The 25,743-nt window shown below is 35.2% G+C and overlaps 1 long non-coding RNA gene across 1 annotated transcript; it reads left to right on the top strand.

Annotated features, from left to right (window-relative positions):
• The first annotated feature begins 1,415 nt into the window (after positions 1 to 1,415).
• On the top strand, positions 1,416 to 25,369 carry LOC138921215 (uncharacterized). The gene is made up of 3 exons (XR_011433619.1): positions 1,416 to 1,598; positions 8,177 to 8,222; positions 23,994 to 25,369. It is a non-coding gene; the product is annotated as an uncharacterized lncRNA (long non-coding RNA).
• The last annotated feature ends 374 nt before the right edge of the window (positions 25,370 to 25,743 follow it).

Below are 25,743 nucleotides of genomic sequence, written 5' to 3'. Positions count from 1 at the left end.
ACAATCTTTCATATAAGTATTAGTTCATCTTTATTTTGAAAGTAATATAAAGAAGGGAGATACTGGATGAGTATTGGGAAACACGCAAAGACAAATTGGATGGGATATAATCAGAATGGTCAAGAAGTCCATAGGCTTTAAAAGTGAAAAGATACGGAAGAAAAGATACAAGTTCATGACATTTCTAAACATATAAATTAAAAACAATGTAAAAGAAAAACTACTCGCAATATATTTTTTTACATTTTTATTCATGACAGTATTGCTAAATATTTTCCTTTATCATCTTCTTTAAAGCAAGTTATGCTATAAATTTGCCTAAATGTGTCAGTGTAGGTCTAATTTGAAGCAGCATAATAGTGTACTCATCTCAGCTAATCCAAGAAGCCCTAGGCTGAGTTTTTAAAAATATCTTGACACACACCCTGCTTCTCTTCCCAATTTTTCTACCTGGGTAGTATTCACCTGTCCCTCTCTATAAGGACTAGGAGCTGAGGGAAAATATCACAAATACAATCCTTTCTGGCAAGATCACTTATGGGAAATGGTTGTCTCAGAATCTGCGTTTCTTCAAGGAACTGATTTTTCTTCTTGTAGCAAGGAGACATCTTAATTTGTACATGTTTATTTTTATCTTTAGTTTGTTCAGATGGATTGATCTGGAACGAAGCATCCATCAAGCTCACTATGACAAAAGATAGCAGTGGTTGGTGGTAGGAAGTGATTGGCGGCCACAAGTGATAAGAGAGAAAAAGCAGTGGTTGGCACACAGTGGACAAAGTGTAGTTGAACCTCACTCTTCAAAGTAAAAGTCCAGGACAGAAATCCAACAGGGACTTCTTTTATTGACCATCTCAGAAAGGAGTAGAGAACTACGTAGATCAGATACTGCTATTACTGTAAGTACGTCATTGTCATTGTTACATACTTACGTTCATAATTTGTATAACTTTATGTGGACGTCCCTGCAGTTTTTGCAGTACAGTCCTTAAAATAAAAGAGACTTTTGTATTTTTTTCCCCTGGGGTCCCAAAGAAAGGAGTTGTATAGATGGGAATCTAAAGACAGCATCTCCTTCCAGAGCCAGGCCTGAGGGAAAGACCCAGGGGATGAAGGGAGTAGTTGGGCGTCAGAGAGGAAAGCAAGATGACACTTTGATGCTTGTGGCAGAAAGCAAAGTGGGATGTAGAGAGCAGGCCTACAAAGGGCTGCTACGGAAAAAGATTTGAAATCAGCAAGCAGAAAACGGGCTTCCCATTTGAGCACGCACATCATTGCTGAGGGTGAGTATACTAGGCGCTGCCAGGGACTACGTAATTTCTCCACTTCCACAAATCTTACAGAAAAGGTCAATGGGGGAATCATTAATCTAAATAACATTTCTTACAAAAGGGTCACAATTCTGAAAACTAGATGATATTCTGAAACTTTCATGATGCACTCACTGTTATGGGAGAATAAGTAATAAAACAGCTGTAATCATTCTGATGAAGTCCGGAGGGGAGGCATGAGGAGATTCAGTGACGAAGACCAAAGACCGTGAGAGTAGGAAGATGGTCGCAGCAAAAAAGCAACGTTACGTGTCAAACTTCAATTTTGTAAGTCAGTAATCCATTCTTCTACTCGGGGAAGGTAGTTGACATTAGAATACTAGCAGAACCTCATCTTTAAAATAAGAAAAATAACGTCATCTGTTCAGTGTTGATTTGCATAGTAAGTGAAATGACTTCTTTAAAGGGCGTGGGAGCTTTTTAAAATTTTCTTCCTTTTTGTTTGTGTGTTTTGAACTCATTCTTTATGGGCCAGTAATTTTAGATCTTCCTCTTAGGTCCTAATATTTGATATCTAATGAAGTATTAAGTCTAAACTATTTATAGAAATTTTAGACGTTTTAAAAGGTTTTGGAGAGCCCAGAAATTCTGAGCTATATATCTTGTTGGGGTGGGGAAAATCCCTTTTCTTCCCTTCTTATGTTTTTATGGCTGGGCTTATAATAAAATCGACACAAGAGCAGATTAACAGGAGAAAAACCCAGTTTAATAGGTATGTATTAGAGATCATAGAGAAATGATGCTCGGAACAGAGGAGGCAATATATATATATGTATCTTTTACACAAGGAAACAATAAATTTGGGAAGAATTGACAGGACAAAGTAACTCAAGTTTAGGGTACTAACTAGTGAGGAATTTCAGCAGAGTTTAGACTTGAGGTAGTAAGTTATCAAGGTTGGTTTGTGCAGGATTCTCAGCCCTGAGTTCCCCAGCTGTGGTGATAAGGATGCAGAGAGTATCTTTCACATGGGGGATTCATTTCCTGCTTTCAGGGGGAACAGAGACGGGAGGGTCAGAATGTCCTTTTTGCTTCTCAAGTAACTTCAATTCAAAATAATCAATATGCTATTGTGGGATATTTTGGGGTGGCCTGCCCTGGGCCCCAACAATCTCTTTATTTTTCCCCTCTGAGCTATTCTTTGTATCCACCTTCCCTTCTCCTCCAGGACTCCCTGAGGTAAAAAAATTATTATCCCTACTCATTGCCAGTCTAAATTTTCTTAATTAAGAGGTGACACAGGATGTGTACAAATGGCAATAAAATAACATTTGCCTTATGCGGACACATACATCTTTCCACTGTAGTTATTCTGGTTTAGGCATCCCTCATATTATGTTTTTGGTGGTTCTCCTATATTCTCCCACATGGGAACCACATTTGTAAAAGAACAGCCATATAATTTTATTGTGGCAAATGTACTTAACTAGATTACAACACTTTACTTTGAGATTTAAAACATTCTTAAATTAAGCTAGATCATTATTTTAGTTGCCTAAGGTAAAGAATTCTTGCCAGAACTCTAATACACTTAGTTTGGATGAGTTTCCTTTCTTCAGAAACACGATTAGTTCACCGTTTCAATAGAATAAAAAGGGATCTTTTTCTTAAGGATCATAAATTCCGGCTTATTCTCTGAACCCTTTTTCTAAAAATACAACACAAGCAAAGCCAACGAAGCAGAATTGGACCTATCACAACTTTTATTAAATTTTATTTTTTAAATTTTATGCTAATTAAATCCTAAAATAGAGTTATTCTTTTTTTTAATTCACTGCCATTGTTGAAATAAAAATTTGGGAGGAAATAATTTTGCAAACTAAATGCCTTATTTTTAAATGATCTGTGATTATTTTATTCCTTGATCTAAACTAAATACTTTTCTTTAAGTATGTGATTATTTTGTTTCCTGTCCACAACTTTTAAAGTATTGTACCTTTTTAGAGCTAGGAATAAGTAATCTTTGTAAAAGTGTATTTTCACAAATTTAAAATAAACCTTACAATACTGGCTAAATGGTTTATGATTTTCAAGAATATAGACCCAAGTATATTCCTATGGTAGCAGCAAATTATTATAATTTTACAACCATTGCTGTAATAGCATACTCATTTTGTCAGACCAAATTTAGGTAGTTATTATAACATATCAAATGAAATCATTATGGTTGTTAGATACTAAATATAAGGTTTCCTACAAGTTGATTAGTTCCTATTTAGAAGGAACCAAATCTCAATATACTTAAGTCACTGTAATTATGATCCCTATTTATTTTCTAGAATTATCAGTCAATACATGAATTACTGACAACGATATTGGGCAGGCAGATAATATAGCTACTAAATTCAATTAGTTTTTTTGTGGGCCCTTCTGCTCCTGTGGTTTTAGTACAGAAAATTGTTTACGATTTCCTATAGGGCTTTTCCCTCTCTTCCTTAGATTGTTTTCACATCTCACTCGCTTAGAGAACATCTTGACTTAAATATTAGACTTCTCTCTGATTCTTAGGTTTAACCTCCCACTGACTGATTAATTCTTCCATTCCTTTCCTCTCTGAGCTAGGAATTTCATCATCTTTATTTCCTCCTAGACTTTCCTTCAGTCAGACTCTGCTTTTGTTTTCTTCTTAGTCAGTTTAGTCATCTTTATAATTTGGTGCCAGAAAAACATCAATAACGTTGTTTCTTACTGTGAACTTGCGCTAGATGGGAAGTTCATAGATCTGATTTCCGCCCACAGGCTCCATTAAACTCCAGCTGGAAGATCATGTTCTGGTTCAGGGACTTAGTATTGTACCTGGTAAATGGAAGATCTGAAACATGTTGTTTTAAAATCTTTGCAATTTAAATATGCTCGGTCTACCAATACTATTAGGCCTCAATATATTCCTGCTTCCTCAAAGTGCATGGCATAAAACAAAAATAATTTGTTCTTTGGACCATCTCGACTCTATGTTATACAAGTCCTTTCAGGAAAAATCTCTAAATAGGGCTTAAGAATTGCTCCCCAGCCCCTACTTTGTTACCCTATTTTCCTTCTACTGAGTATAGATTTGGTTAATACTTTTAAATAACATTCTTTCCAAAGTGTGCTGACATCACTGGGCCCTGGGGAAGATTGCCTAAAGTCAGCGAATTCATTGTTTAAAAGCCCTTTGCTTAGAATATGTATCTTGCCATAGATACCTTGGGGAGAAATTTAGCCTTTGTAAACCAGATTAAGCAAAAGGAAATGTACCTAGATTTCATCAGAAGCCATAATTTCTACCACAGTGCAGTTAATTACAAGCATCAAAATACTCATTTCCTTTGCTGGAATTGGCAACTGGTATTTCTTACCCCGCCTTTTTTTAATGAGCTGTGGTGAACTCTCTCGGACTTATGCCCCAAAGCTGAGGGATGCCACCTTTGGCTTAGGAACTATTCAAATGGTTAAAGAGTTCTTCCTTTTCTGGGCAGAGAGCAACTATCAGAACAGATAAAATCTAGATACGTCTTACTATTTTATTTGATGGGGGAATAAATGCTGTTTGAATTCCTTGATTGTTCTCTGACCTTTGGCGTCCATGTCTTTAGAATAGAACAAGACTGAAACATACAGTCCAGCTTAGGGAGAGGAAATATCCCTGGTTATGGAATACCCTACAATACTGTATGAAAATACCTAAAAACTGACTTTCTTCTACCTCACTGATGATAATAGAAGAGAAAACATAAAAAGCAACGTAAAGGGGGCCATCCCTGTGGCTGAGTGGTTAAAGTTCTGTGCACTCTGCTTCGCTAACTCGAGTTCACAGGTTCGGATCCTGGGCGCAGAGCTGCTTCACTTGTCAGCCATGCTGTGGAGGCATCCCACAGAAAAAAAATGGAGGAAGATTGGCACGGATCTTAGCTCAGGGTTAATCTTCCTCAAGCAAAAAAATAAATAAATAAAAGGAGAGGAAGATTGGCAGCAGATGTTAGCTTAGGGTAAATCTTCCTCACCAAAAAACAAACTTTATTAAATTAATAAATAAAAAAAAATATTATGCCTAAATTAAAGTTTAGTATTGTGTAAAGGTACCAGGGAAGAATTTTCTGATAATAATCAAAAGGTTATTAAGATAATTAATGAATGTTATGATGAATAATTAATATACGCTTCAGTACCATTTTAAGAATTATATGAGACAAGATATATAAAGCACCAGGCAGAATGGCTGACACATAGGAGCAATTGTTTCTTTCTGAATTAAAATTAGAATACACATATTTCTGTATTTTTTTATCTTATGAATAGTTTTTTTTTTAATGTGGCTATTTAGATTCATCTTACCAAAACTCTGCCTTCTTCCAATACTTATTTAAATCTAGAAGCTGAATAATTTTTAAATTTTCTTTAAAAATTCTTTTAACTAAAGATATTGAGGTATTATTAAAATAGAGTTATTTTCCCAACTGTCCTAGAAGCTGTTAAATACAACTCTCCTCATCTCAGTGAGTATATCACCCTTTCAGCTAATTGTCTTATTTCATGAACCAGTACTTCTTTCACAGTCTACCAACTAACATAAAAATCCTTCCTTTCTCAGTTGTGAAGAATCATCTTTCCTGTCTATAATAATTTCCTGGAATTTCTTCTTTCACACAATGCCACCTTTAACACAACAGAATGCGGATAACACTCACTCCTCACTGAACTCAGACCTTTCTATTTCTGAAATTCAACATATAAAAATGAAGTTATTTTCACCCATAAAATATGTAACAGAAAAATTTTAGTTGTTACGTTTAGTTGTTACAAAAATTTACAAAATTTAGTTGTTACAAAAATTCAGTTGTTACAAAAGAAAAACTTTAGTTGTTCCCGATTGCCAATTCTCAATCCAAGATCTGTGGATTCACTAAAATTCTTTACAGACACAGCCTTCCTTTGCGCGAACAGTGTATAAGACTCCAGCCAGGTCTGTAGTCCTTGCCTAGGAATAGAGCCCAAGATTTGACTTCCCAAATGGTTCTATGTCCCATCATCATTAGAAGGATTCTAGTTGTCTGATGACAACTAGGTTAAAAGATTTCTGCTTCTGGTATAATTCCAAGTGAGCCTTTTAGAATGATGTCAAGTGAGCCTGTCATGGACACAGTCCCTGAAAAGACAGTAGTATATCATGAATCTTGCCAAACAGTCTGTACGAGTTTTATGCCTGCATACTGATGACTGATTGCTCAGTAAATGTCCATATAGGTGGAAAACATGGTCTGAGAATTTGTTTCCTTTCGTTATAAGCTGGTAGTGATGTTACATGGTGGACTAAACTCTGAGAACCATGAACCTTTTAGAGGGCTACGAATAAAAGACTTAAGAACTATCTTTGCAACAGAGCCTCTGTTGGTGATCACCTTGAAAGGTGTGGATGCAAGTTTGGATGCAGAAACAAAAAGCATGTGAATTATTCTGCAAAAAAAAGGGAGAGCGTTTGAGATTGGGAAGGTTTAGAAAGAAAGAGATGGGGTCAAGAAAGCTGGAGGCTAGGAAGAAAAAAGAAGAGAATATGAATCTCCACTTCTACAGGAGAAGGAAGAAGAGACTGGACAGTAAACATGTGTGATGAGGAATTTGAAGGCATCTGCTCTGCAAGTTGTGAAATAAATCTCCTCCTCCTCTTCTTCTGTGGAATAAAAGTACTGAGATCTGCATTATATATAGACAGGGGCAATACTTATGACCACACTCAGGACACTTTACATTTAGGATACAAATATACTTCAACATAGATTCTTAGGTAGCTAATGTCGTTTTCTTGTCTCTGTGTTCATACTTAATTATCCCATGAGTATACTAGATAATTTATTTTTCCACATGGATGGTTTATAATAAATGTGGGTGCAGGATTAGATTGAGAATCAGGCGACCTGAATTCTTGTCATCATTCTTACAAACTAACTGGGTAGGAAATTTACTTCATCTCTGAAGCCTTTTGTCTCAACATCTGCAGAAAATAAGATGTTTGAACTAGCTGATCTCTAAGAGTTTCTTTGGCTCTATCCAACCCCATCCCCCACCCCACGCACTGTTGTATATCGGTATACAAACTTAGTGGCTCAGGTGGTAAAATTGTGCGAGTTCTTCCAGCCTCCAACATTCCATTCAGCTCTAGAATAAACTAGAAATGCATGCACACGTTCTTCTTTTATCACAGTACACTACTTATTTATCTATACAATAAACCTAAGGAATTAGCCAAAAAAAAATCTGAATATTAAGGTGGAGGACTCTATCTTCATTGTCCAGTAAGACTTTTGTGATGAGGAAATGTTCTATAATATAGAAATAGCCATGTGTGTCTGTTGAACACTTGCTTAAAATGTAGCTAAAGTGTTCCTTACTTTGTTACTTGTATCAAAATAGAAAACATATTTATTAAATGATTAAATGCTACTAATGAAAAAATTAAAATGCAGGAAGAATACTTCATTGAATTAATATGATTTTAGAGTAAGGAGTGTCTTTTCCAGCAAAACAAACAAGATACAATTTTTAAAAATTGATAATTTTGATACATAAAAAGTAAATATTTTATATAGAAAAAATATAGAGAGAAAAAAGGGAAGAAAATGTGAACTTGTATTGGCAGCATATATAGCACTTTTGACAACCAAAATAGCAAATAGTTTATTTCCTCAAGTTAAATAATACATATATAAAACTACCACAGAATAATATGATAAATACAGCAATTAAAATGAGAAAATTCAGAAAGAGTAGCTTTCAAAAAAAAACTATAGATATATGAATAGATTCTCAATCTCATTCATACATAAAAGTATGCAAATAGAACATGATACTCTATGTTTTTTTCTCAACAGATAGACAAATATAAAACGTTGGACAATATCCACTGTTGGTGAGAGGGTAAGGAAATAAGCACTGTCGCTGGTTTTTAATGAGAATGTAAATGGATACAAATATTTTGAGGGGAATTTGGCCATATCTATCAAAATGTGTAATAAGTATATTTTGTTCCAGCATTTGACATATATTAATGTGATCTTGAATAGACTCATAAGAATATATCAAAATATGTTCAAAGTTATTTATTGCAACATTATAACTAAAACAAACTAGAAATAAAGTTAATGATCAATAAATAGGAAATTGGTTAAATGGTTTATGTTGTATCAATACAATGAAATATATATCTTTAGTGAAGACAAAAGAATGATTTTCTGTCTTGTTGATATAGACAGATCTCATGTAAATATTATAACTGATCGTTGCAAATGTATTTGTATAAATTCTTTAAGAATATGAATTAGGAGCCCGCATGGTGGTGCAGTGGTTAAGTGTGCACGTTCCGCTTGGCGGCCTGGGGTTCGCCAGTTCAGATCCTGGGTGCAGACATAGCACCACTCATCAAGCCATGCTGTGGCAGGTGTCCTACATATAAAGTAGAGGAAGATAGGCAAGGATGTTAGCTCAGGGCCAGTCTTCCTCAGCAAAAAGAGGAGGACTGGCAGCAGATGTTAGTTTAGGGCTGATCGTCCTCCAAAAAAAAAACCATGAATTAAATTATTCTAGAAGAACTCATAAGAAACTAGATAGTGGTTAATTTTTGAGAGAAGTCAGGGTGCTGTCAGAGGGGTGAAGTACTTTAACTTTCCATTTGGGTGATATATGTTACTTTTACTTTAAAATAATAATAAACATGGGGTTTGTTAAGTGTACCTATGATAGAAATTATGAAGAAGGTGCTTGGTATGACTACACATTTGATGAGCTTGAGGAATAATATCATTATAGGTAAGTGTTGTAGGAAATTTTAGAGCCTGCTATGATACAGGCGATAGTTATCTGAGATGTCAGATTACTTTTTATTTGAATATTATTCCTAATTAAAATAATAGTAAATATAAAAATATATGAACTTTGGCCGTAAAATAACTTATAAAAACTATAGTTACATGGTGGTTTGGGTGACTGAAAGAGATCTTTAGAAACTCTAAGAATAAAATAAATTCAAATATGATCATATTTATAAAACAGCAAATCTTTCCTCATGGCTTTCATATTAAACAAAACTAAAACACTGATTATAGTAAATATCCATGAGAATTTTTTACTAGGTGCGCATTAGGGATAATCCGAGTTAAGCAGTATTTAGAAGAGAACCAGAAATTTTTCTTTCATAGCGACTACTGGATTTCTGGGATAGAGAGACCACTTTTTAAAATATGACTAACAGACACATCTGCATTGGATTGCGTCATTTGATTTATCAGGATGAAGCAGGATTTGTAGATATCTATTAATTAGATTTGAATTGAAAGGAATTGAAATGGGAATAAATACTTATTACACATATTTAGAAAATAAAAGGCATTCATTAAATATTTGTGGAAGGAATTAATAAATTAGTGGATGAATAGATGATCTACATTTAATATAAAATAGCAACTTAAAATTGCTTGTTATGGGGGCCAGCCCTGTGGTGTAGTGGTTAAGTTCATATGGTCTGCTTCCATGTCCCACAGTCCACAGGTTTGGATGCTGGGCACGGACCTATACACTGCTCATCAAGCCATCTTGTGGCAGCATCCCACATACATAATAGAGGAATATTGGCACAGATGTCAGCTCAAAGACAAACTTTCTCAAGCGAAAAGAGGAGGCATGCAACCAATGTTAGCTCAGGGCCAATCATCCTCATAAAGAAAAAAAAAACTCTTATTATGGATTACAAAAATGTATTTTATTCTAAAAAAATATTAGTACTCATCCATCTCCACGTAGGCCTAACATACACAAAAAGAAGCATGGAAAAACAGAATAGGAAACTCTGATGTCATTATGTAGAATAAAATTAGCACATACAAAATGAGTTGATGGCCAAGTCTGGGATGTATAAAACTGAAGGCCTAAAGTGTTTGATAATTGACTAAAAAGTAAACAAATGATAAAACAGATAGAACTTACTGATCTCGTTATAGGCTGTCTCTATTCAAAAATTAATTGAAGACCTAGGAATAATCATGTTACTTTGTTCAATTAAGATGCAAAATTTAAAACAAAACAACTGTTGAACCAACATTTCTCTTTATCTGAATTTTTCCATATTTAATTTTTCATGGATCAGATTAACAAAATTATTGCTATATATCTATTTACCCTGTGTAGGAAAAGTCCACAAGTCACATGTTTAGTGTTTCCTCCTATATTTTATATAAAGGTGGGCATATTTGGACAGAATTCATAATGCCACACTATGTACAAACAGGACCAATGTACGTAAAATCACATCTTTGTGTTCAGAATTCTTACTTAATTCTATGTGTATATATTTCTTGATTGAATTAGAAATACCTAACTTGATCGAGTGTTTTTCTTGGTTTATTTGGTTTTTGTTTTCATTCCCTAAATGTGGTGTACCGCTCTTAACATTCGCTTTGGGAAGATCCCAATCTCTGTTTAGTAAGCCATAAATCACATATGGTAACATCGGAGAAGCCAGTGTTCAGCTGAATAAATGTTTTCGAGAATTAATGCTATTTTTGCAAGCATGTATATTTTCTCCAGTACAGGGAAGAAAACAAGTTTGAGCAAACATCCCCTGTTTTCCGAGTGATAATAACCTGTAACCCAATTCAGCTTGCTAATTGGCTGCCCTGGAATAAAACCCCCATAAAATACCTGTATAATCCTAGAAGACGGTAAACAGCCAGCCTGAATTAAAATGCCATCAGCAGATTCAGTGTGTCGAAAATAAGGAGAAGAATTAAGTAGAAGGATCAGAACCAGTTGGCAGAATACTGAAATTTCATTTGTCTGGGCCATTCCATCTTGTCTGCCAGCCTTAGTAGTAGGAAATAACCTTTAGATCTAAGGTGTATATCATCATACTTATTTAAGGATTCCTCATGACCTTTTCTTAATTGAAATACTTTTCCGTTCAAGCTCAGTTCTTAAAAACTGTAATTTAGGAATTCAGCCGTGACAACTTAGGTTTCAGGCTGCTTGTGTGTTTAGCACATATTCAGATTCAGAAAGAACATTTATTTGTGACAATATGACATGCCCAATAAGAGACGCACTGAACACAGATTAAAAGTCATTCTATCTTTACTTACACTTATATTACTTTCAAAAACTTATTGTCATGGCATTCTAAAGCTTCTATAATTTAGTTAGTATATAACTACCCAAGGGTATATGAAACAAATTATCAAATTGTGAAATATAGTTATTTATAATAAAATACAATTCAGTTATTTATTCAAATATCCAGGACACAAATCTAATTTGTATCAGACTGTAATCAGACTAAATGACTATTGTGATCAAAAAAAGAGTATAATAAAGGCTAAAAATATTATTATAAGTGAGCAAGGAAAGTTATGTTTAATTACTTTGGGAAAAGTTAGAGTGATACTTAAGTTGAGTGTTCAAGAAGAAAATTCTGCTTGGCTTTAAAAACTATTTTAAGTGTAATTGTTTAGAAAGGCTAGCACCTTTTCAGAGATGCTTATTGTAATCTTCATTATGAAAAGAACCATTTAACAACATGCCTATAAATAGCTAAACCTTTCAAGAGAGTACCATCTAGTTTTTTCTAAGATAATATCGCCCCTGCAAAAAACGTTTCTCAAGATTCAACAACATATTCATGAAGCAGCATGCGTTTATTTCAAGGTCTGTCGTTCCTGAGAGATATAGGCCCAAGCCTGCTTTGCTTGTGACAGCTAACAATATCCTAGAATTGAAAAGAACTATTATTTTTATATTAGTTATGGCCTGTCTCTGTTTGGTGAATTAAGTCTCAAGCTTTGAACGTCTTACTCCATGAGCAAGCTGAAGTTTTGGTCATCAAAAGCAATTTAGCTGCAGAGTAGTTGAAGCAGCAGTGGTTGTCCATAAATCTGTGGATGCCCAAGGAAAGACGGAGGATGAGACTGTTGCTAATTTGAATGGGACGTGGGTGGTGGACAGGCGGCCTAGTGTGAAAAGATGGGGCTTAGAAGAGCTCTAGTGAAAATTTCACATACACAACAGGAGCCTTAGTAGAAGATGTATTTGAGAGGGTGGAGACTTAACTTGAAGGAGGGGCCAAATCACCTGTGGTGGAGTAGGAAACCTATCTTCTGGTAGGAATCCTTCTTCACAAGAGAGCAGCGCAAGAGAATGGATCTTCAAAGAAAGCCCAGTTGGACAAATTTCCTGGGAATAGTGTTGGTGATACCCTGACTTACGTAGCCACCCAGCTTGGGGAGCCCTGGCCTGAATCAGTGAGACAGTTTCAATTGGATAAAAATACAAAGAAAATGATGATCTAGTCCCTGGTGGCTGCCTAGGCAATCCCATTTGTTCAAAAGGTCTTTAAAGTTCATTGACATTATAAAACACCAACGGCAAATTTGCTTAGTTCATTTTAAACTTGAAAAGAAAGATGGGGGGGAGGGGCGGTAATTTGAGCAACTTCATCTCAATGGGGAGTTGTAAATCAGTCTAGTACTTAACACATGAAAGAAACTTATTTCAATGCAGAATGTCTCTTAATTTTGTAGTTCTGTGGATGAAAGCCCTTTCCATAGAAACTGAAAAGAATATTGTAATAGAGCTGATGGCATAAAAACATATAAATTTAATTCTTTCATACGGCTTTTTTAATGTACCAATAAAATTGGATAGCTTTTGACTACCTTGTAAGCAACAGAATTGCAAATGGGAGTAATTTAAAAGTTTTCATTATCCAGTCCTCATCATCCTTAAATGTAATAAAAGAGTAAGTTTTAGCGGAAAAAAAAAAAAAAAATCTTAATAGGCCAGGCTTGAAAATTGCAATAAACGTGATGGGACTACATAAAAGGCAAAAGATTCTTAGCAAGATGTAACAGGGTGGAATTAGTGTTGGAGCAATTATTTTAGCAGTATGCTCATTTTCTTTGTGTAATTTATGGCGTTAATCACTCATAGGCAAATTCCATCATGAGACAATGCTCTTGATATTTAGACTTAGAAACATTGGCAGTGCATGGTGGATGAAAATTCTTCACACATGGCTTCTTCCTCCACAAAGAAAGTTTCCTATAGCTTTTTATTTGTTTTTGATTTTTCAACTCAACAAAGGATGGAGATCTGGCTTTTGAAAATAAGCCCTTGGAAAGGAGCCACAGACAGGTGTCAACAAGCCTAGGCCTGCGTTCTCATCCACAAAGCCATGAATTTATTTTCTTTTCCTTTATGCTTAACAATATATGTCAGGAAATAGATCCCAGGTTCATGTGAAATAGAGACTTAGCTGTATTGCTAATCAGCATTCTGAGTTATGCCCAGGAATGTTCTGACTGTATTACATTGAACCTGAATACACAACCAAAAAAATATAAAAGAATTGGTTGATGAATACGGGTGTGATGAATATGGGCGATAAATACGGGCAGTTTCATGTCGGTGGGCCAAGATTGATCTGATGAAATGCTTCATTGAAGTGTTTGCCTCAAAAAAGAATGCTCTATATAATGAAGAAAATTCTAGACAAAACTCTATATAAATAGTATTAATTTGAGAAGATAAGAGTTTCTTTACACTTAGATTCCTCCTTGCATGTGCTTCAGGTCCTCTACATTCTCGTATTATTTTATTTATGCATCTTAGCACGCAGTATTATATATTTAAACATCTATGTCTATTATTAGACTCTGAGCTCCTTAAGAACAAGAACTACGTTTTATTTATCTTTGTATTCCCACTCTCTGCCCCATGCCTGGTACACACAATATCCAACAAAAAGTGACTCTAATATAAATAGGACATAGTGAGTTCTCTGTTTGTTGAATAAATGACATGGTTGAATCTTAAGTGACAGAAAGGTATGTATTGTCTTAGGCCATTTATAAATTAAGCACCAGATTCTGTTGTTATCTCAAATCTTCTACTGTTTCTCTAGTCAGAGACACTCTAGAAACCTTGTATTAAAATCCTTAGTTAAAATGCTTGTCTCAAGAAAACTACTGACTGAAGATTTAGAGTTGTGAGGGGTGTTGAGGAAAATTAATGAAATATGGAAACAAGAGCCTTCAGAGGATGGATTTAGGCAAGTATTTTTATCACTTCATAAAAATTCTAGAATGTGCAGATTTTTGACATTATTGGAGTCAGGTCCAATGGCATAGCACTGATTGAGCTTCCTCCAACATTTTTCATGGTATACTTATAGATAATACAGAAATATGGAAAAGATGAAGGTATAGTTAAATGTTTGTAAGTGAACAAACCATAGCACACAATGACCATCAACTTGAAAAGAGATCTCTAATATCATGTTACAGGCTCTGTCTTTGACTGGGTCTCATTTCACATTTGTGGTTAACATTGGTGATTGCAACTTCTCAAAAGTTTTGAAAACACAGCATTGGGAAGAAAAACCGTTACAGTGGATTCATTATGCCAAATAATGTTGACAGTCTGAGCAAATCTAACTATACATTATACACACACATATGATACATATGGATAAAGAAAAGTATTGGGCTTTATAGGAAGTTACTTCAATTTAAGTCCATAGCTTGATGTCAAATGAGCTAACACAGTTTCTTCCTGCATTTTCACTCAAATTCATTGCAGGTATCTTAGTCTTCTTCTATGTTTAGGCTAGAACATACTGTGTGTGCAGACTATTTATTTCTGAATACCACACCAAAAAGGACATTAAAAAAGCCAGAGGTTGCTCAAAAAAGAGGATCTGGGATAAAAAGAAAACCAGGCTATATGAGGATGTTTAGTGAAGAAAAGGGAACATCTAAAAGCTGTTCACAAAGGCAAACACTGTGCTGTGGATCTGGAAGCAAAAATTCCCTCAACTCTGACTCCAAAAGCCTTAGAAGTCATGATCTGAGCTTCTCTTGCTGAGACACCAGGAAACTCTGTGCCCAAGTTGACACTAGGGTTCCAAACTTTATGGCGAGATCACTGCAATATACTTCACATCCTTGCTTCTTACCTCTTGATCAGCATTCACTATAGAAACCTCTCTTTTATATACCATCTACCCAACCTCACTCTCACACAGAACTGTTCTTCCTCTCACCCTTTCTCCCACACCTTTCAAATATGCCCAATGAATTAGTAGTCTAATGTTTAAAAATATTCATAAAACAAAATAAAACAAAAACCAACTCTTGCCCAACAATATTCCCAATACTTTCTTTTCTATCTCCCTTACTAGAAGAAAACTCTTCTCTTAAATCTTTCCTAAGAAGAAAATATTTGTTTTCTCATATGCTACATGACCTGCAAGAGTGACTATCCTTATTGATTTCCAAACTCTTCCTCTCTACTCTCACATAATATTCTCTCTTTATGTGGAGTTCACAACCTCTGAACATATCATTCTATGTTCCCCTCTTAACAATAATCTAAAAAGTTTTTAGTTACTCTCTCATATTGATGAAAAGTTTTGGTATTTGAGTCAATATTTTTTTCTATCCTATATTCTGTAATCAATCATGTCAATTTCAAAGTCCAGAAGAAGGATCTACCTATAGACTTAATTTCATAGATTCTTACACTTTAAACCCAGTCAACTTCAGTTCAATTCTTCTTTCTTTCATATCAAAAGTTTCACTCTAACCTTCTTATCACACAAAAAAAGTCTCAACAGAAATCATAAACCTCAAAATTTCCATCTCCGAACACTGTAGTTTTCTCATACCCTCACTTCCATAACCTGCTCTTTGACCTCATAGAGATCTCTGATCCTTTCTTTCCCATTATATCAGCCCATTTTGAACTTTCCTCTCTGACCTACCTAGATGCTTGGTTAATCACTGGGCCTCCTTCTAACAAGTATTTTCTACCTCTTGTTACATATGTCTGCTACCACTGGAGAAAGTCATGGAATTGCCTAGGTTTGGGCCACTATAAATAAACGGAATCCCATTTCATCTGGTCTACAGAAACACTAAACCATTCTTCTGTTTTTCTTGGTCGGTTACTTTTTCCTTTCTGTTCAACACCTTTCTTTTAGATTTTCTACACGAAGCTCACCCTACGTGTTTAACAACCTTGCCTTCATTTTTTAAATAAAGTTGAGATCATCAGGCATGAACTAACTCAACTCCCTGTCCCCTTTGTATGAAATGATTTCTATCTGCACATGCTCTTATTTTCTTTTTCTAGGATCAGAATATGTGGTTGTCTTCATCCTCTACAAATTAAGCAACATATTGCTACCCATCATCTTTTGTCTCTTTTAGGATCTTTGTCTATCAAATTTATCTTCTCTCTCCTATATATTTAACTTCTCTCAATTTCTATTAGTTCTTTGCCTTTGGTTTATATATATGTTCAAGGTTGTCAATCCTAGGCACTCTTTCCAATGACCCAATTGACACCAATCTATCTCTCCACAGTTTCTAAAATGGCCTCTAGATTCATCCTTCCTAGTCTCCCTTTTGGCTCTGTCATCAGATTTCTGTCCTTGAATGATTAGTACTTTCTTTCCGTGCACACTCCCTCTTTGGGAATATTATCCAGCATGATTTTAATCAAAATCTATAAACTTAATGGTCTCAAATGGGTAATTTCCAGGTTAGACCCTGAACTTACCTTCCAGAATAGTTACTAGTATCTCAAACACAACATGATCAATGCCAAATTTCACATCAACTCCTGTCTCCCATACCTACCAGTATACAAAACCTCAATTAATGAAACCTCTGACTACAGAGATACTGAGTCCTGACACCTCTGAGGTCAACTGAGACTCTGCTTTCTCCCTTACACGTAATTCATCAAATCTTGCTATTTGTGCTTTCTAACTATCTCTCCTTTACTTTCCTATTTCTGTATCTGGTGAATGATCTGGCATGTCATTCTTCAGGTCACCAAGTATAGAGTATGATTGGTCTGTAAAATAATAAGTTTCCCACTTCTATAGCTACACTCCTGCAAGCTGATTCCTTGGAAATCCAGCTCTGTGCAAATTTTCCCTCTGACATGAAGTGGGAGAGTGCTTTCTGAAATGTTTTCAAAAGTGTTATCCTTCTTTATTTGGCTAAGATATGGTTGTAAGAGCATATACCCACCCCTCACAACCCCAACTGGAGCTGCTCCTGCCTTTCATCAGAAAATAAATGATCCACTGACACACACTGTCAGAGAAAATCTGTTTGAACTCCAATTCCACTCCCACTCTTGACTCTCTCTGACAGCAAAGAAGTTTGCCCTGACCCAAGAACGATAGAACTAAAAGAACTTCTGGATATGGAAGTTGAAAAGGACATAGAATGAGTTTCTGTTCTTGGAAACTGGGAGTAGCATTGAATTTAATCTGGACATTAGGCCCTTAGTTTACAGATCAGGGATCCTTGGTGGCTAGAGAAACAGAGAAAGGAAGGCATAGTTTTGACTTAAAAGGACTGAGCTAAGAAAACCCACAGAATGAGAAATTGCCCAAAGAGTCCTTTCCTAAGTTGAGTGATTCTGGTATCTAGCTAAATCCTGAACCAGTCTGTTGCCTGTCAAAAGTTTATACTCTTAAAAAATTAATCACACTGCTGAATAACATTTTTTAATAAACTGAAATAGACTCCACCTCTGAGAAAAAATCCTAGAGAAGATTAAATACCAAGATCACATTCCAAAACTATATACCCTTTCAGGAAAAAAAATTACCCAGATTGGCAAGGGAGAGGACTGGATTCTCTTTTAGTAGACCCTCTGGGTTGCATCTGATTTTGTAAGTGTGTGTAGCATTAACTGGCTTTCTGTTTATTAGGCCATTTTACGTCTCTGTAAGAGTAGAAGATAATTTATTAAAAAATAATGGTAGTGCAAATCAATATGGCCCGGTAAGGAAAGAAAATTGATTTCTGGCCTATAGAAAAGATAACACTTAATATTGCCTATTATTGCTGTATGGAAGATGAAGCAGTTTTGAATCTATTAACAAGTTCATTTTAGCTTTAATTTAAAATTTAATTTCTGAAGTCCAAATTGCCAAATTCTCCTTTGAATTGGTTACAACATCTTACTAGTTCCCTCATTAATGAATGGCTTATGTTCATTTTATATGTCATGATTTTACTTTTTTGAAAATCATAATTTAGGAGCTTTACAGTCGGAAGGATGCTGTAGTAAGATCAATCAATAAGTTCAGTGAACCCTTTGATAGAAAAGTACAGAGGTTTTGTCACAAAGCCAGTGAATGGTGATTGACTGACTTATTTCACACAGATATCCATACATCAAAAAGATGAAGTAGGAAGATCTTGCCAAATAAAATGATTTTACTCTTCTGCTATCTAGATGTGTAATGTTTCTAAACATAGAAAACTTAAATTTAGAGTTTGCATAAAGGCAGCAGGTGCTGGATATCTCTTATCATTTGCTTTCTATGAGACTATTTCTTGACATTTTTGACTAGAGAATTTTGATAGAGGGGTATTTGTGATGAAGATTAATGTTGGTTGGAATATACATCTCTAAATTTAAATTGCTTGGACTTTTAATGGATGTTGCATCGTATAATCACAAAACTACAGCAAAAATAAATAGATAAAACCCCTTCTCTCTTCAAAATAACTATCCAGTCATTATATTTAATTAAACGCAATTTGATTCAACAAACTCTTTTTTGCATCAACTCTGGTGAATAAGGCAATGTATTAGGTTCTGTCAGCACTAAAAGAAATAGATAAGCCAGGCATCTGACTAGGGAGCTCCAAATCAAATAGGAGAGAACGAAATACATAACTATAAGTAGAAGGCAAGATAGAATTTAATAATCTTAATATATCAACCTCTTATTTATGGGTATGCTTTTTGAAATAATGTGGCGATGAGATTTATTCCTTTCCTTAAAATGTGCATTCAGATTGATATGAAAATAAGACACCCACTAATATCTTGAGAATTGAGTATTAGTACCTTTTAGGAACCCATTGCAGTGCCCAGTGAATGAAGGGAGCAGGAAATCCACTCATAGCAAGATGACAGGCGATTTCCTGAGTGGCATTGACCTTCCCAGAAGACACTGAATTAAAATTATTCACATGTTTGGTAATATAGTCTGTGAATTTAGAGTTATCTCAAATGATGTTTTTCTTTTAATTTATATTTTAAGTTAAATCAAACCTAAAAAAGAAATTCATTCATTTAATAGGAAATCCTCTGATAATAACTGTAGAAGGCCATCACCATGAAGGAAAAATGGGGCTCATTGGACACAAAGCAAATAAAGATGCATTGCTGCTATCAACTTACTCTACCTTAGTGAGACACAATCAGCACAATACATGACAATGTCAGTGCAGTTTGAGAAAGAGCTACACCTGAAATATCCTGGAGCATGACAGAGACTTGGATACAAGAAATTTTATAAAAGAGAAGAATAATAAATTTGTGGTTGTAGACTAATGCCCTCTGAAGTTTCACTTTTCTCCATAAATGTTTGTGTATTATTCAGATTAATGCTATAGGAAAAATAACACAAATGGTTTTTTGTCTTATTTTTCTATCATTTTTAAATTTATTTTGAGAAAATCCAACTTGGTTTAAATTTTTACTTCGCTTTTTAATTTTCAAGAATGTCTTTCATATAAAAATTGAAGTGATCATAATAGATATACAAATTAAATACTATGGGAAGAAAAAGAAGGGTGTGAATGACTGTATCTGGAATGGATTCATAGCCTTGGCTAAAATTCAAAGGGCAGCGATGACTGTCAAGGGCATTCTAGAAGGAACTTAGAGGACACACAGTTGGGCTGTATTAGGAAATGCCAAATTAATAATTTTGTTTGTTTGTTTTCGCAGGGAAGGATATGTTGAGGGGAGCACAGTAAAGGGGCTTTGGGGCCTCACTGTAAAGAGCATCAAACGTCACACTCATGTGTTGAAATTTTACTCTGAGGGCCACACAGAATACTCTAAATTTATTGACTGTAGATGGGATATGATCACAACTATGCTTTAGGTAAATTAGATTGGATGAATTTTCAAAGAAGTCATTATGGTAGCTCAAGACTGAAGCTGGAAAGAGCCATTAGGAGGTGTCTTAACGTGTAAGAAAGACATCCATAAGATCTGTTCTGCAGCAGCTTTTAAGGAAATAAATTAGACTTGTTTCTGAACTTGAGGATGGTAGTATTTTTACCTTTCTAAATGAAATATAATTGGTTAATATTTACCTGTAGACGTTATCCTAAACTACTGTTTTTTTGCTCTTATTTTTAACTTGAGCCTGGTTCAATTTATACCATAACACTGAACTTGTCATGTTTGGTTCTAAACAACTACGCTGATTTTTATTGTGGCCTTTTGAAATTGCAATGGCCATATGTTTTAATTAAGGAACTTGCCATATGAGCATGATTATGCTTCCTTCCTACCATTTTCATAGATCTGAAAGTTACTAGAAGAATGAGTGCCTGAAAAAAAGGCTTCAGTCTCATTAGAAAATATTCTTAATTAGAAAATATTCTTAATTAGAAACTTTATTTTTAATACTAATTTTTCCACTTTTCTGTATATAAGTTCGATTGAACGTGCTGGAAGCCTAGTAAAAATCTCGAGGTCATATTATATATCAGGTCTGAAGCAAGTCAGGCATTGAATCTAAAAGAGATTTAAATGATCTGCCTTTTACTTCCTCTCTAATCGCATCCTCAGTTGATATTTTGTTCTCCTGTCATAGAGGCACTCACTTCAGTTGTTCAGTAAACACTTACTGAGTACTCCTGAAGCATTAGACTCTTGACTTCAAAGATGCCCTGGCCTTAGGACCTTACAGTCCAATAGAGCTGCCATTTACTGAGGGCTCATTCTGTGCCAGTCTAAGTGCCAAGCACTTTACATGTACCACTCATTTAACTTATGACTACTCTAGGAAGGGGAAGTTATACCCAGTGACACAGGAGACGACTGAGATTTAGGATCGTTAAATAGCTTGACAGAAATCGCAGAACGTGAAAGTGGTGAAACCGGATTCATGCCAGGTCTATGTGACTTTAAATCCTGGGCTCTAGGGACTAGCAACTACAGAACTCCATAGTTGGTGGGCAAGATAGCTGAGTGTGAATGTGGGACCGAGGTTATGGGCAGAGGTTGGATTTCATCAAGAAAGGGATACTTGAGCTGAGCCTGACTCATAAAGATGAAGAAATTTTCTCCTGATGGGGCAGATGTTTCAATCATTCCAGGAAGCAGCCGGGGCACACCAGTGTGGAATTGGACAGCAGTTTCTGGGAACTTTATGGAGCAGCTCAGGAGACTAGGATACCTGGAGCTGTGTGTCAATTGATGAGCGTGGAAGATGGAGAGCAGTCAGAAGCTTCTTCATATCCTGTTGTAAGGAGTTTTAGCTTTATCGCAATGGCCCTGGAAGGGCTTTGAGCAGGAAATTATATCAAGACATTGACGACACCTCTGCTCAGTAAGGGGCTATCATGTAAGTGGAGAGGCATGCAACAAAGATTGGAAAATGATGAGCACTAAATCATCAACAACATATTAATAAGTTTGATTGAGTGTGCTTCACACTGAGGACATCAGTGCTTGAGAAAACGCATAGGAAGGACGGATTAAGTTCTGGTATAGTTAATAAGGGAATGATTCCCAGAAGACGTTTGTTTGGATTCCAGGTTTGATATGAGATAGAGAGATAAAAGAAGGACAGAAAGAAGCATCATAAGTAAAAGCAATAAAACTAAGATGCAAGAAGGAACAAGTTATATTGGAGACAGGAGTGGGGTTGTTAAAATGAGTTAGAATATGAGAATGGAAGAAGAAATTACATTCTGTTATCCAATTCATTTGGGAATGATGGAGAAAACTTTGCCGTTGTTGTTATTCAATAAAGAAAGAGCAGTGTTTTCAGAGAGATTTTAATCAATCTTATCATCACATTGTTCTATCAGCCCCTTGAGAAAATTCTCACTTAACATACATATGTAAATATATTAACAAAAACTTGTTAATCAATTTCAGTTCTTTGTGAAGCATAAAAAAAAAAATCCTGATTTATATTGCTTGCCAAATTCTCTGGTGTAAACCCTCCTACAGTTTGCTGATTTCGAGCAACCTAACCAGCTGGCAAAATCCCTAAATATTTAACAATTGGCTTTCATAAGCCGGTAGTAGCTGACTCAAGCACATCCTGCAGGTGTCCAGCTATCTCTATCCAGAATAATTTTAGTGACCTGCAACTACTTCATGAAGGAGCCTATGTATTGATGGACAGTTCAAGTTTTAAAAAGATCTTTCTTATATTGACCCAATATTGTTTCCCCCTGATATTTAGCCCTGAATTGGCATTAATCACAATTCAAAATCTATAAAACATAAATAGAAACTCTTTGCCACACGACAGTCATTAAAGACTTTAAGGCACCTTCTTTGAATGTCTTCTTTTCCAGGTTAAGCACAATTTTTTCCAACTATTCCTCTTATGCCATAGTTTCCATACTCTTTAACAACTGGTTATATCCCTTGGGGTGTACTGTAATTAACTGTCAATGGGGTCTAGAAATTAACACATTGCTCCAGATGTGGTCTGGGCAAAGGGAAGAGCCAGAGAATTATTACTTTGCCTTCCCTGGATGCTGCAATTTTGCTAATGCAGTTTGAGGATTCATTAGATATTTTTGGCTGCCACATCACACACTTGGCTTGTATAGAATTGTAAAACCAACTTTATCCACCCAGGTGGATAAAATGTAGCTAAAATGTAGCTAAAATGTAGCTAAGCCAGTTTTCTGCCATCCGTTTACTTGTCCAACTAATTTCTGAACCCAAGTATAGAAATTTACATTAATACCTCTTGCATTTCATCCTATTAATTAGACTCTTCCTTTCAAACAACAATACAATCGAATCCATATTCTATCAACCCTTCCCATATATATGTTTGTGATATTTTCACATACAAAAGTATGCTTTCCCTCTTTTCATCCAAATAAAAAATAATCTAAAATAGTAACGATGACAAGAATGAATGGAGAGTCTTCCTACAGGAAGCAACATGTGGAAAAATCCTGAGCTTTCGATCTTTTCATTTTCTCCTGAGATGTTCTCTCTTCCTTCTCTGACATCCATCATTCTCAAACGAGGACCTGTAGTCCAGAAAACACAATCAAGTTTTTTTACATCAACTGCATAGACTCAATTCCACATGCTCTTTTGTCTACAAAATGCATTTTTCAGTTAGATAAAGAGATGACAACTCTATCTTTACAATCTAACGTCCCTGCCCCAAATCCTTTAGACTTCAACCTAAGACTTCAAAGTAACTAGAGATATAATTCATGTTTCTTTCTGAGATAGCACTCATTTTCTCATGACTCAGCAGAAGCAGGAAGCAGCTTGAGATTTTTATAGGTTTTAGCAGATTCCTCATTATCTCAGATAATAATTTCTTGGGAGATAACACCTTTCCTGGTCAGCTGTGGGAAATGTTTATATAGCTAACTCTATATACTTCAAGAGAAAATCACTAGTGCTTACTGTAAGTTTTTTCTCTGGGGAACAATACTGCTTTCTCTCTACTTATTTGCGCTTTCTATATATTTTGCACATGTCGGTGTAAATATATACTTGGATCGGCCTATGTTGTCATATGTTTTGATGTGTAGTAAGTTCATCTCCGTAACTCACTTCTTTCTTGTTTTTTTTTTTTTTTTTTTTTTTAAGGAAGATTAGCCCTGAGCTAACATCTGCTGCCAATCCTCCTCTTCTGGCTGAGCAAGATTGTCCCTGAGCTAATGTCTCTGCCCACCTTCCTCTGTTTTATATGTGGGACGCCTGCCACAACATGGCTTGATAAGCGGTACGTGAGTCTGCACCCAGGAACCAAACCATTGAACCCTGGGCTGCCGAAGCAGAGCATACAACCTTAATCACTGTGGCACCAGGCCGGCCCCTCAACTCACTTCTCAAAATCAAGATGTTTTAATTATTGAGAGACAGTTCACCAGCACACAAATGGACTTTTATAGATGGCAGCGCAATGGATAAGAGTTTTCAGGCTTCCAAATCTAAAAGTCTATGGATGTATTATTATGTAGCAGAATATAAACTAAGGTAAAAAAAAAAAAGAATGAAGGAAGTAATATGGATAGTCAAGTCAGGGAAGTTTGTGAAAGAGGTTGGAGGCACAATGGCAAGAATAAAAGAGGAAGTACCAGGAGTGTGGATTGCGTTCTATGGGAACAGGGAAAAACCGAATTACGGAGAACTTTCTAAATATTTTTAATTAAGGCATCTGTGAGATTTGCCATTATTGGGAAGAAAGCATAATGTCTTAGGACTGTCTTTTCCCTTTTAAGAGAGATATATTAAAGAGCAAATGAATAAAATTACATCCAGAAATTATCAAATGCGTTAAATACAAATATTAAGTCTAAGAAATTAAACTGTTTCAAAAATGCAAATACATTTTCGCCATATTCTTCACAGTTAAATGTAAATGCTACATGAGATCATTCCTTCTGTAACATGAATTTATACTCTTCATTCTATAATTTAGGGACGGGCTAATTATTCCTACGTTTAATTGCAAACATAAATTATCTTAATTCCAGGGGTGGTTAAGATTCTTTTCATATGGGCGGCCCTTTTGATATATACTTGATTAGTATATAAGTAAATAGCCTGACTTGGAAGTTTTTGCTCAAATAGTCATATTACAATGTTCAATAAAAACAAACCTCTTGTAATCCTTCATGTTGTAAAAATTTAACCATCCCACACTTCAAAGTGCAATGGTTTTGAAATTAAAAAAGATAACGCTTTCAAAATGTTTTTAAATGCTGTATGAAATTTTAATAAACTTTTATAGGTATTTTATTCCAGAGGAAGCGAAAATTTCCCAGTTTGAAAATTTTCCTTTCTATTTTCCATCAGAACAGCACAATAAGGAAATAACGCAAAGCTATGTATTTCTCTCTTATTTCTTTGAGTGCCCGTAACGTTATGTGCATGCCCCTAGTATGGTAATCATTACATTATGACTCACATGTTATAATTATTCTTACATTAAATAAAATTCTGCTACTTATTAGATCCTTAACAGCAATGCTTGTGTCTCATTCATTTGTGCCCACACAAATGTGCATACAAAACTATTTACAATAACACACACACGGTACATATTAAAGAAATATTGTTGAATGAGGGGTTTCGTTTATTCATTTTTCTGTTAAATGACAGAAGCAACGTGCTGTTTTTGTGGATATATCTGTAAATGACATAAGCCCATTCTTCTGTTATTTTCCCCAGAGTCTGTTTGAGGTGCTACTTTTCTGTGGTCTTCATTCAAAGGGTTGATAAAATTTGTAGATACAAGCCATCGTTTTCCGGTAGAATGAAATTTTGAAAGAACAAACATTATGTTTACTGAGGTCCAAAATAAATGTATTTGCAATCAGTACACCCAAAAAAT

This window comes from Equus caballus, chromosome 28 (genome assembly GCF_041296265.1).
Source record: "Equus caballus isolate H_3958 breed thoroughbred chromosome 28, TB-T2T, whole genome shotgun sequence".
NCBI classification, from domain to species: domain Eukaryota; kingdom Metazoa; phylum Chordata; class Mammalia; order Perissodactyla; family Equidae; genus Equus; species Equus caballus.
Note: the sequence above shows the minus strand (reverse complement) of the source record. Positions and strands in the feature narration are given on the sequence as shown.